We start from the raw sequence: 14279 nt of genomic DNA, 5'->3' as shown, positions 1-14279 counted from the left end.
CTTAAATGATTGTATAACTATATAGCTTTTATATTGTGACCAAGTGATTGTGAAAGAAAAATATTCAAGAGAAATTGATACCAGGAAAAGACTCCTTAAAAACCCACTTGAAAATAGATGCAACCTGAAATTATTGAACTGTAACCCATACCAAACTTTGAAATCTGTTCTATCACTATCTGTCAAAATGTACTTTAACATCTACTGCTTTTTAGTATATGTATCTCACAACAAAAAAATGCTAAAAAAGAAACAACTTTGCTTAAATGTATACTTTTAGGAATGGGATTTTTCTATCATTATAGATGGGAGGTATTCTTTAAGAATTTGGAGGAATAAAGGAAGACTGATCCTTATTTAAACCTTAATTGAAATTACACATCTCTCTTTCCACTCTGAATTAGAAAACAAGGAGACTTCTATTTTACGTGGAAGATTTCAATGTACCCTTTCATGACTTAACGAACATGGGACTATCTTAGTAAGTGAGATTTCTAAGAACTTATCCCCTTCCTTTACCCAGAGTTAAGAGATTATGGAAAACAGTTCTTCAGGGTGGTATACATATAGTAAGAATATGTAGTTACTCAAGTAGAACTTGGGTTGATATAAGAAAATAGAAAAACCAAAGAAGTACAGATTTAGCAAAACTAGGTCAAGTTTATACTTTGTCACCTAAGTAACTGGTCTTAGTCTTTTTCATTATTCTACCTTTCAGCAAGTTATACAGTGACTGAATTTCAGAAATGTCTTATTTGATCAAGATTACATTTTCCTAGGCATGCATCAGCTTTAAATATTTTCATAATAGTTACTACCACTGATGTGTAAATAGGTGATCATTCTAGAAGAACTACGTATAAAACTCTAATAAGTAGTCTGTTAACAGAAATACTGACCTTTAATTTGGTGCACCTGTAAGGTATAGTTTACTCTTTATGTAAAATAAGTTCAAATCTTCATTATTCTAAGACAGGAGGTTTTTATGTAGGAGAATAAAGATGTTTAAGATGTGATCTAGGGAACAGCGGTAGGGAACCATTCCTCAAATGTATATCCTCTAGAGGCTAGTATTACTCAGAACATGTACAATTGGAATTTATTTCCATTGATCTAGTAAAAATGCAAATATTTTGAGGAGATTACTGAACTTTACCAGCCTTTTTATATCACACAGTAAATAAATATATTGGATAGTTTATCAGTTTAGGTATAGAACCTAGAATGAGAGACCAATGAGGGAAGTAACAGAAAAGCGGAGTTCAAGACTGCCAAAAAACTCTGTCTCTATTTAAACTGTTTCTGATTTTCTTACTTTGGCTAATGTACATTCAATGTGTGCACTCTGAATTGTCAGTAGTGAAAAGAACAATGTAATAGGCAAAGGAGGATTTGGGTTTTGATTCTAGAACATCAATTAAACTCTTTGTGTGTCAGTTTTCTCATTTCTAGAATAGACACAATAATACCAGCCCTCTCCATCTCATTGAATTTATATGAATATGTTTTAAAATCTGAAATTCTCAATAGAGTAATTCTATTTTATTTCTTCTTATATCTCTTCTTCAGGATTCAGTTCTTGGGTGTTTTGTGTTTTTAGGGAAATGGTGATTGTTGGGTTCAGCTCAGGACAGTGCACTAAGTCTTGATGTACCACTTCTTCTCCAAGCATAGAGAAATGGTAGAGTAAATATAAAAACAAAATAAAAAGACGCAAGGCTCAAAAGCAAGATATGTATTTTTACAGATCCAAAGATGAGAGAAGTACAAACTAGAGCTCAGCCAGTGGTCTGGTCTCCGAGAGGACCGAAAATACTCCACACTTACTGCTGGATGTCAGGAACAAGAGCAGAGGTGCCCAATTCAGAAAAAGGAGACTGATAAGAAAATCCATGCCCTGTTTTATCTGGAAGTATAGGTTTTAGAAGGATGAGGGGCCAGTGAGAGGGGAGGACTATCTCTGATCAGGAGATAATCCAAGGCAACCTCTGGCTCAGGGAGTCCAACCTTACTCTGGACTGGAGTCCAAGGGGCTAGGGAGAGGAAAGAAGATAGATAAGAGCAACCAATGTGTGTGTGTGTGTGTGTGTGTGTGTGTGTGTGTGTGTGTGTGTGTGAGAGAGAGAGAGAGAGAGAGAGAGAGAGAGAGAGAAAGCTAAATATGAGAGGAAACTATAATTTTCAGAAAAATATAGAGGATAGCTTTATGTACTTGGGAGTTGAAAGGACTTCTTAAACAAGCACAAAAAATATAAGCCATAAAAGTTTGATAAGTTTAACTAAAGTGAAATTAAAAGCTCTGTTCAACCAAAGCAATGATCACAAAGCAATAGAGTTAGTAATTAGAATGTCAAACAACTTATAGGTCAAAAATATGTATAGGAGACAAATGACCCAGTAGAAAAATAGGTAATGGAGAAAAGCAGGCAATTCCCAGAGAGGAAACCCGACAAAACATGAATGCATGCACACCACACACACACACAAACACACACACACACACACACACACACACAAACACACAGGCAGTGTCCTAAGCAGTTAAACATTAAAAAAATAATAAGTTGTAGTTTTATAGAAAATCATGAAGAATACAGAGTTCCCATATACCTGTTTCACACACAATTTTCTCTATTATTAACACTTTCCATTAGTGTGGTAACTGCTACAGATGATGAAACAATATGATTATACTATTATCTGTACTCAATAGTTTGCATTAGAGATCACCGTTTATGTTGTACAGTCCTATATTTTTAAGTTATTAGTCTAATAACAAATATACAACCTAAATTTCTCCTGTTAATCACATATAAATATATAATTTAGTGTTATTAGTTACTTTCACAATGTTGTTTGCTACCATCACCACTATCCATTACCAAAACTTTTCAGTCACCCCATATAAACTCTTTATGGAGTAAGCATTAACTTCCCATTCCTTACCCAATGCTGGTTCCTAGTAATCTATAGTCTAGTTTCTAATTGTATGGATTTGCTGATCCTCATTATTTCATTTTAATAAAATCATGCAATGTTTGTCCTTTTGATTCTGGCTTAATCCACTCAATATGATGTCTTCAAGTTTCATCCATGATGTTGCATATATCAGAATTTCATTCCTTTTATATGGCTGAATAATATGTATGTATCACATTTGGATTATCTATCCATCTATGGATGGATACTTTGAATGCGTCCATCTTTTGGCAATTGAGAATAATGCTGTTATTAACATTGGTATGTCTTCATGTTCCTCTTTCAATTCCATTGGGTATGTATCTAGAAATGGGATTTTAACTTTCTGAGAAAGTGCCAAATTATTTGGCTCAGCAACTGCACCATTTTATATCCCTACTAACAATGAATGAGTGTTCCTATTTTTCCCAACCTCTCCAACACTTGTTATTTTCCCTTTTTTGAATAGTCCCCATTCAGGTGGGTATGAACTGGTATCTCAGTGTGATTTTGTTTTGCATTTCCCTAATGGTAATGATGTTGAGCTTCTTTTCATGTACTTGTCCACTTGTGTATCTTCTTTAGAGAAATGGCTATTAAGTTATTTTTCCCATTTTTAAATTGGGTTCGTGTCTCTTTCTTGTTGAGTTGAATTTCTTTCTATATTCTGGATACTAAACCCTTAACAAATATGTGATTTCAAAATATTTTCTCCCATTTTGTAGGCTTTCTTTTCACTTTCATGATGAAGTCCTCTGATGCACAAAAGTTTTTAATTTTGATGATGTCACATCCATCTATTTTTTTTTCCTCTTGTTGCTCATACTATTGATGTGAAGTCTAATATACCATTGCCTAATACAATGTCCCAGAGATGCTGCCCATTGTTTTCTTCTTTTATAGCTTTGCTTTTTATATTTAGATCTTTAATTCATTTTAGTTGATTTTTTTGTATATTGTGTGAGGTCCACCTTCACCTTCATGTGTCTACCCAGTTTTCCCAGCATCGTTTGTTGCAGATACTGTTCTTTCCCAGTTGAATGGTCTTTGCTCTTGTTAAAAATCAGTTGGTTGTAAATGTGAGGGATGATTTCTGAGCTCACAGTTCAATTCTATTGGTCTATATGTCTGTCTTGTGACAGTATCATACTGTTTTGATTGCTGTGGCTTTGTAATAAAGCGTTTTCTTTTTTTTTTGCGTAGGCAGGCACCAGGAAATGAACCCGGGTCTCCCACACGGCAGGCGAAAATTCTGCCACTGAGCCACTGTCACACTACCCTGTAATAAGTTTTTTAATGCAATTTTATTAAGATATATTCACACTATAATAAGTTTGAAGATTGATAAGTATAAGTCCTCTAACTTCGTTCTTCTTTTTCAAGACGGTTGTAGCTATTCAGGGCCCCTTATTCTTTCATATAAATTTGATGATTGGCTTTTCCATTTCTGCAAAGACTGACAGAATTTTGATTGGGATCATACTAAATCTGTAAATCGCTCTGGTTAGTACTGACATCTTAACAACATTTAGTATTCTGATCCATGAACATAGAACGTTCTTCCATTTACTTAGGTCTTCTTTGATTTCTCTTAGCAATTTTTGTAGTTTTCTGCATGTCTTTTATATCCTTGGTTAAAATAATTCCTAGATATTGGATTAAGTTGCAATTGTAAATGGAATTTTATTCTTGATTTCCTCTTCTGTTTGTTTATTATTAGTGTATGGAAACATTACTGATTCTTGTGTGTTGATCTTGTATCCCACCTCCTTACAGAACTTATCAGCTATAGTAGCTTTGTTACGAATTTTTCACTATCTTCTACATGTAGGATCATTTACAAATAGGGAATGTTTTACTTCTTCTTTTCCACATTTGAATAGCTTTCTTTTTCTTGCATGCTTGTTCTGGCTAGAACTTCCTGTACAATGTTGAAGAACAGTGGTGACAGTAAGCTTCCTTTCTTGCTCCTAATCTTAGAGGGAAAGCTTTCAGTCATTCACCATTGAGTATGGTGTTAGCTGTGGGTTTTCATGCATAACCTTTATCATGTTAAGAAAATTTCCTTCTACTCCTATTCCTCTGAGTATATTATCAGGAAGGATGCTGGATTTTGTCAAATGCATTTTCTAAGTCAACTGAGATAATCGTGGGCTTTTCCTTCATTCTGTTAATGTGGTATATTAAATTAATTGGTTTTCTTATGTTGACCCACCCTTGCACCCAGGGGATAAATCCCACTTGGTTATGGCATATAATTCTTTAAAGTGCTGTTGGGAAGTTTTCTGCCATTGTTTCTTTGAATATTCCTTTTGCAATTTTCTCTCTTTCTTCTACTTCTGGCACTCCCATAAATATATAATGCATGCTTGATGAGACTCACAGCTCTTTTAGGCTCTGTTTATTCTTTAAATTCTTTTCTTCTGCTGCTCCTTAGCCTGTATTATTTCAATTTTCTTATTTTCAGTTCTTCCAGTTCCAATCTGCTCTTGAAACTCTCTATGGATTTTAAGTTATTGTGGTTTTCAACTCCAGTATTTCTGTTTGATTCCTTTAAAAAATTTGTGTCTTTATTGAGGTTCTCTTATTGTTCATTCATTATTTTCCTGATATCCTTTAGTTCTTTCTCTGTGTTTGCCTTTGTCTCCGTGAGCATATTGAGGGTCATTTAAAAAATAGTTTTTGTCTGGGTGGGCCACGTGGCTCAGCAGGCAGAGTTCTTGCCTGTCATGCTGGAGACCTGGGTTTGATTCCTGGTGCCTGCCCATGCCAAAAAAAAAAAAAAAAGTCTTTGTCTGCTATGTCTACAGTCTGTTATTCTTCATTGGTGGTTTCTGGACTTAAATCTTGCTGCTTTGGATGGGCCATTATTTTGTTTCTTTGTTAATCTTTTGCTTCACAGAGTACATTTTAATATTTATTAAATATTAATAATAAATAAATTTATTTATTATTAATAATTAACTGTAGGATTTAATCCCTTAGCTGTCTATCCCTTAAATTTGTATCCAGCTAGTGATATGACTGAGATTTCCTTGAGTGATAGGTGTCAACAAAAACAAACCAACCAACACAAAAATCACTCTTCACACACTTTGCAAATTAGTTCTGTATTAGCTGGAGCTCTTATTCAGAGTTTAGCCCCCTGAACAAAAAGATCAGTCCGAGGCAAATGTGAAGTGCAATATCCTCTCTGTCTTTTCTGAGCATGTATGTTATCCTGGGCTTGTGCTTGATCCTGACCTTGGGAATCCCTCATGTAGAAGAATTCAATCCCCTCTATTCCCTATGAAATAAACTTTCTTCTCCTCTGGGATGCTCTATTGTATGATTTATAGCAGATGGTTCTTTGTCCCAAGCCACTTTGACTTCATTGTTTCTTACACTGCTTTAGCTCTCTGCAAGCTGTTTCTGCCTATATATCAAGCTCTGGGAGGGTGAACCAGAGATGAATTTCTTGTTCAGTCTTGCAGCCTGCTATCCAAAAGACTGGCACAGACATATAGCCCTCTATTATGTGCATAGGAGCGCCTCTACTACCTCTGGAACAGGGTCAAGGAACTACAATGGGAGCATAGATTGGCTCCACACCCACTGAGGAGATGAGGGTTCTAGCAAGAATGCCATGAGTTCCACCTACCATTTTGTTTAGATTATCTTCATGGAGATGTGGTGTGCTCAATTGTGGGTGTGACCTTTTAATTAGATGGACATGTGACCACGCCCATTTAAGGTGAGTACTGATTAGATTACCGGAGTCCTTTAAAAAAGGAAACATTTTGGAGAAAGCTCAGATGCAGATGCTTAGAGAACAATTGCTTCAGAGCCGACAGAGATGCAGACATTTGGAGATGCTTAGAGTCTGACACAGAAAGTAGATGCCTAGACAGGGATGTTTGGAGATGCAGAGCCCAGCAGACATCACTATGTGCCTTCCACTGAGATGCTAAGCAACCCAGAATCTACAGTTGTGTCCTCAGGAGCTAAGTGAAGGCCCACAGACACTTAGAGAGGAAACCACTGGCATCAGAAGCTGGAAGCAATGGAAACAGGAACGAGGACCAGCAGATGCCAGCCAAATGCCTTCCCACGTGACAGAACTTGCCCTTTCTTGAGTCAAAGTATCTTTTTCTTGATGCCTTATTTTGGATCTTTTTATGGCCTTAGAACTATAAACTTGTAATTTAATAAATTTCCTGTTAAAAAGCCCCTCCATTCCTGGTATATTGCTTTCTGGCAGCATTTATTCAACTAATACACCCCCATACTATCCTGTTTATATTAGTAGAAATTACAGTATGATTTACTCAGTGTCCTTCTCCAATAATCTGTAACCTTGTTGAAGTAGGGACTATCTTTTATTTGACTCTGCTTTCCCAGTATCTTATGAATGTCGTTTTGTTTGTAGGGTTTTGGTCTCTTTGTTTAATTGCTCATTCCCTGTCTTTGTGTAATAGGAATTTACAGTGGCCTAGCCCAGAGTTAATACTCTATAATTCTTTTTTAATTAATTAATTAAATTAATTAAATTAATTAAACAATTAAAAAATAGGGCAGCTCTAGAAAAGATAATTTACTTTATTTCTAGGTGGTCATAATATGCTAGTTACTTTGAGGGAAAAGGGAATAATGATATTAAGTAAGCTCTAACGATTCTAGTCTTCTTTCACTCATTCCCTCCAGAGCATAGAAGTAGAGACAGGTGAGCCCTGAGGGGCTTTAGGAAGAAAGCAAGCTGCAAACATATCAGAAGGAGACTGAGTACAGAAAGAAAATCAGAAAGGAAGATGGCTTCTTCCAAAAAAGCCCTAGGGTTCCAAAATGGAATATTTATGAGTTATAAATTAAATATTACATATGTGTGTATGAAACTGAAATTACAGAAAATATTCATATTCTAGTAGTGAGAAAAATAATGATGATTTTCAAATAAAGTGAGAATACAGGAGTTAGGAATTTTTTAACACTGGGAAAAGCATTCATCAGCATGACTGATTAAACTTTGAGGATAAAATGAAAACTAAAGTTACTATCCCAAAATATCAAAGAAAAGGACTAGAGAAAGGTTTCTCCTGAAGTTTTCTGAGAAGAATAATTACTTAATAATAGCACAGTAGAAGAATTTTGAAAAAGAAAACACAAAACGTGTGTGTTTTGGGGGTGATGATTATATAGATACAACCATGTTTCCTAGTTTCTCCTCTTGTAAATTTTAAGCCAACCACTATTACCCAAATGCAGTAATAAAATACACATTTTTTCCCCTTGATGGGTGATTCTTATAGAGTAACAAGAACAGAGTATCTGATTGTTAGGAGTTGGCCTCAGGTACATAAAAAATGGATACATCCGGGCATCAAAAGATACATTAACAAGACATTCAAAATTCATTCATACATCAAATAATTAAGGAACTACGCGTTAGATGCTACAGAGGAAAAATAATAAATAGAATTACTATTACTATTCTCGAATGGGTCTTGGTCTCAGCAGGAGAGGAGGTAGAAGACAAATAATTTAATGTATTATAAGGAATATTCTAATGGAAGTTTGAATGTAGTGCCATGATGAAAATTGCATCTGAAGAAGTCTTTAGAATTGCAGTGTTATTTAGAAAGATTAAGGGAGATGAGATATTCATTGTTTACTAAATTGTCAAGGGAAGCTAGAGTTGGGCCTCCCTTCCTAATTTTACACAATTTCTTTAAGAGGCTGATAGGATTTTAGTCCTGAACTCAATCACACCAATTGATTACATGTTGTACACTGAAAAAGCATGAAGATATATGAGATTAAAGATCCCTTTGGAGAGTTAATATAGTGTTATAGATTTTTGGTATATCTGAAACTGAAGTTATGTATGACATGCAGTGCAAATGGTCAGCATTCGACATCATTTGTGCAGTGAATCAAATGCAGAAATATCTTTCTGAATTTTTTGCCAGTGGATTTATAGGAAAGAAAAGATTTTCTTTTTTTAGCAAAATGAAACTGAAACCTGCTAAAGAATTTTATCTTGTTCTCACATTTTTCCTGTGTGATAACTGGCAAATAAAAAACAAGATGTAGGATCAGTATGTCTTTTTAAAAATAGCTTATTAATTACCAAATTATTTTATGTACCTGGTAAAAAAAATCCAAGAACATAAACCAAAGTCTCCTTTCCACCTACCACTCCTCCTAAGCTCCCCAGTTCCACTCCTTACATTAATCATTACTCAGAGATACTGTTTCTTGTTTGTATGTTGATTGGTTTTGTTAATAAAAATTTTAAAAATGTTTCTTTAAAATGATTGTATAATGATATAGCTTTCACAGAGTGGCTGTGTGATTGTGAAAACCTTGTTCTGATGCTCCTGTTATCTATAGTATGGACAGGTGAGTAAAAAATATGGATTAAAAATAAATGAATAATAGGGGGAACAAATGTGAAAATTAATTGGGTAGAAGGAAATACTAGTGATCAATGAGAGGGAGGGGTAAGGGGTATGGTATGTATGATTTTTTTTCTTTTTATTTCTTTTTCTGGAGTGGTGTAAATGTTCCGAGAAATGATCATGGTGATGAATATACAACTATGTGATGATATTGTGAGCCATTGATTGTACACCAGGTATGGAATGTTCAAACGTTAAAAGTGTTTGTGTTTGTATGGTGATTGGTTTTACTAATAAAAATTAAAAAAAAAAAAAAAAAGATTGCTTCTGGAGGCAGACTACCTCCGCTAAATCTTGCTTCACTATTTACTAGCTGTGTAATCTTGGACAAATTACTTGATTTCTTTGAGACTCAGTTTTCACACTTATGAGGGGGCTAATACTAACATCTACTTCAAGAGTTGTAATAAGCAACTAGTTTACCAGTTAAGGAACAGTGCCAGGCTTTTTCAGGTTCTGCCTTTGTGGAGAGATGAAGATTAATGTCAACAGAATACCCAAATAGTTACATATAGGTATGCTGTGGTGAACATGTATGTGTGTGTGTGTGTGCTATGTGCAAAGGATATGAAAGCTGGAGATGGGGGAAAGAGAAAGTCTAGAGGAGAAAATATAGTATAAAGACACTTGGAAACATGAAACCACAAATAAAATAGCCCCAAAGGACAAATATCAGAAGCAGCATGGCTCATCTTAAGCAAAGATGGAAAACAGCAAGTTGTTCAGCATTTATTTAATAGAGCATCAAATAATAAATGATAGATTTATTATTATTAAATGCTCTATTAAATAATAGAGCATCAAATAAATGGGGAGTACTAGCAACAAACAAATAGAAGCTTCAGGTAAGGACTGGTTCCTTACTGTCTTTGGAGGCTCTTTAGCTCTCAAGGTCAGAACTATCAATTGGTATTCTTTGAAGAAAGTCAAAGAACTGTCCTGGGGTGACAAACAAGGTAAACTCCAAGGCAAAAATCATTGCAAGTAGAGTACTTAATCTCAAAAGCATGTGCCATCACACCCTTTTCTTAATTTGTTTTTCTAAATTTCCTGATGGCCACTCACATTTTATGCGATACATCTGTCTTCCCCAAGAAATTTTCCAAGGTCATTCTGAGGAACATTTTGAAACATTTGAAAATGTTGCAAATCACAGTTTACCCAAAAGGGAATATTCCAAGCAGCAGAGCAAGGACATAAGGTAGGAAAGTGCTGGGAAGTAGTGAAATCAGGCTCGGAAGTGTGTATGCTTCCAATTATCTGAAAAGTAGGGAAAATAAACCTTGAGCTTGCATGATCTGCAGCAATTACATACAAAAAGCATAAAGAACTAATGCAAGGAATAGACTTCAGGTTTCTAAACATAAAGATAACATATGTTAAAGTCAGGGGTCAGGGTGGTGTGACAGCGGCTCAATGGCAGAATTCTCGCCTGCCATGCCAAAGACCTGGTTTGATTCCCAGTGCCAGCCCATGCAAAATAATAATAATAATAATAAATAAAATAAATAAAAATAAAGTCAGGGGTCAGCTTTTCTTCCTATCTCCAACTATATTTCAAGAGTACACATTTCTCATTTCTCATTCCTAAATGAAAGAACTAACTTTCATTTAGATTTAAAGGATGAATGGAATATCGACAGCTAGAAATGGGAGGAGAATTCAGTTGGGCAGAGGTGGGAAAGTACAAAGCCTTTAGGAAAGAATTTGGTTGAAGCTTAGACTATCTAAAAGGGAGTAAGTTCAAAACTAATTAGAAGAAGTATTCTGGTGTCAGATCATAGAGAACTTTAAAAACTAGACCAAAGAATTTGAACTCTTGTTTGTAAGCATGAGGTGTCTTCGAAGATATGCAAGAAGGCAGTAGCAAGGTTGTAATTGGGTTGGAGGAGGATTAACTTGTCAGTGGAATATCTGGATGGTTTGGAGAGGGAAGAGGTTGAAGATGGGAAGACTTCAATGACTGATATCCTTACCCTCAACTGGGAGCTCCTTCTGGGAAGAAGAATGAGGTGATTCCTATAAAAACATTTCAGAGGCTTGGAGATTGGTTAGTGGAAGGGGTTAGGAAGGCAGAAGAGTCCAAAGTGACTCTGAAGTTGAATCATGATTCACTAGGAAACAAATGATACCTTTAACAGTTAAAGAAGATCAGAAGCCAGGAAAAGAAGATTTGAAGTGGAAAACAAGTACAGTTTTAGATACGCAAAATTCCTTTTAGAATAAATAAGAATGCAATGGTTTGTAGCTGAGGAAAAGGAACTTTGAAGATGGAGAAATTGGGTCTGACAGGAATAGAAAGCATGATTGATGGAACAAGGTTCTTGATGGGCAGTGTAGATTAACAGCATTAGAGGAAGGATTAGATTTAAGTAGGAAGAGGAATGTTTTTTTAGAGAGACTTACCCTATTCCCTGTCATAGACAATATCCTTCATCTGTGTCTGGGTAGTCACAAAGGAGGTTCAGGACAACAATGTGTAAAAGATCAATACCAGTTCCATCTCCCCACTTCTCCACTACAGGGGGAAAGACCCCTGCCTCTGCTAAAGATGCCATGTCTTTCTGATAATTGCTGGTGTTCGCATTTGCTAGCTGCTGGAATGCAGTATACCAGAAGTGAAATGGCTTCTAAAAAGGGGAATTCAATAAGTTGCTAGTTTACAGTTCTAAAGCTGGGAAAATCCAATCTAAGGCATCTAGGGAAAGATATCTTGGTTCAAGAAGACCAATGACGTTCAGAGTTTCTCTCTCAACTAGAAAAGCACATGGCAAACATGGAGACTTCTACTAGCTTTCTCTCAATGCTTCTTGTTTCATGAAGCTCCCCTTGAGGGTGCTTTCCTTCTTCATCTCCAAAAATCTCTGGCTGTGTGGGCTCTCATGGTTCTCATAACTCTCAAGTTGCTCTCTCCAAAATGTTTCCTCTTTTAAAGGATTCCAGTAAACTAATAAAGACCCACCTGGAATGGGTGGAGTCACATCTCCCTCTAATAAAAGGGTGGTGCCCACAATTGGGTGAGTTATATCTCCATGGAGATAATCTAGTCAAGTTTCCAACCTAAAGTGCAGAATAGGGATTAAAGCAAACAGTTGCCTCCATGAGATGGATCAGGATTAAAACTTGGCTTTTCTAGGGTACATAATCCTTTTAAACCAGCACAGCTGGCATTAAGTACTGGTCGCATACCAGGCATTGTGTCACATACCTGACTTGCGTTATCTCATTTAATCCTCACATCAATTCTAGGAAGAAGGTGCTTTATTAGCGTACTCATCCATTTCACATGACTTGCCCAGTCACAACTAGTAATTGTCAAAGCCAGGATTTAAGCTAAGGTTTACCCTATTTTAGAGGCCATTCTCTTATCCACACTGTACCTGGATGTGGGGCAGTAGAATAATCTCTACTTAGGACAACATATTAGAGTTAGTTATGGATAGGAAAGAAGCCCAGCCTACCTGCTGTCCATGTTTATGCACCGTTTGACTTCTCCCGACCTTATCAACATGGCGTCTACTTTTAGGATCTTACTTCTTACTCTAAGGCACACCTACAATTTAGTCAGTCTTTGCCTTTTCTCATGTCCTACATATCTCTTTCAGGGTGAAAATTTAAGAAAAATAGCGACTTTAAATTCCCATTTGCAGTCTGTTATAAATTATCAAAGATGTATACTTCTCCTCTTCAAAAAAGAAAAGAAGAGAAATAGCCTTTTGGTAGTTGGAGTGGTACTTGAGACTCTTGTAAATCATTGCTTCCATAGATTTGACTAATGAAATGAAAGTTAGTGAAATTTATATTGGATTCTGTGGTTTCCAGTGTTTGTCAGTTCCTCTTCAAGGAACAGTGGATGTGACTTAACTGTTAAATACTTGAGCTCAGTGACTAGAAACAATTTGAGAGGTTGGAGTTAAAAAGAGCATCCTATGGAAAGTCTGCAAAACTAGGAGCAACAATGAAAAGTTTTCTATTTCAAAAGCTTAGTAGAAGGCATGTAGTAGGCACCCATGAGTGATTTAATAAAGCTTGATGTGGTGAAAGCTAATTTATATGAAGTAATTTGAAGGAATGTTAGATGCATAAAGCCTGTTGTTTTTACTGTTATAATAATGATAATTAATAATATTAATAATAATACAACCTCAGCAAAAACATGAATGTATTTTGTTCCTTCTGCCTCAATGGCTCTTTTTCCAGATCTTGCTGGCTCTTGTGGTCATCCAGGTTTCAGCTTATATGTCACCTCCTTGAGGTGATCATCACATCACATCACATCACATCAGTCTTTTATATTCATTAACTGGGTTCTTATGTACTTGTTAGTTTATTTGTCTCTCTTCCCCTAGAATGTAAACTCCCTGAGACTAGGAACCTTGTCCACTTTGTTCAGTGCTATAATTCTGGAATCAAGAACAGTGCTTGATGCATAGTATCAAGAAACAAATGTTTGCTGAATAACTAAATGAATGATTTCATCTTTCTAAAGATTAAATTAAAATTAAAAACCTAACAGGCTAAGTATTACTGTATTTTAAAAATGAAGAAACTGAGTGGGAAGATATTAAGTAATTTACCCAAGTGGAGCTACTCAGATGCTGTATTCGTCAGGGTTCTCTTGAGACACAGATCAAACAGGAGGGATCTGTAAATATGAGATTATAAAGGTGTCTCACGCAACTGTGGGAATAGAAAAGTCCAAAATCTGTAGGGCAGGCTGTGAAGGTGGCAGCTCCGATGAAGAGTCTGGAAGAACTCCACAGGACAGGCTTGCTGTCTGAAGAAGCAATGAAAAAGTCTCTCTTCTTCCTTAAAAAGTCTTCATCTGATTGGAATATCCCATTGGTAGGGGACAGGCCTTAGTTGATCACAGATGTAATCAGC

General features: G+C 35.9%; 1 protein-coding gene across 4 annotated transcripts in view; it reads right to left on the bottom strand.

The window, feature by feature from the left end:
• WDR64 (WD repeat domain 64) overlaps positions 1-14279 on the bottom strand; it is a 145165-nt gene that overhangs the window by 65105 nt on the left and 65781 nt on the right. The gene's annotated exons all lie outside the window — the stretch shown is intronic.

Source organism: Tamandua tetradactyla, chromosome 7, assembly GCF_023851605.1.
Source record: "Tamandua tetradactyla isolate mTamTet1 chromosome 7, mTamTet1.pri, whole genome shotgun sequence".
NCBI lineage: Eukaryota > Metazoa > Chordata > Mammalia > Pilosa > Myrmecophagidae > Tamandua > Tamandua tetradactyla.
This window is presented reverse-complemented; position numbering and strand designations above follow the sequence as displayed.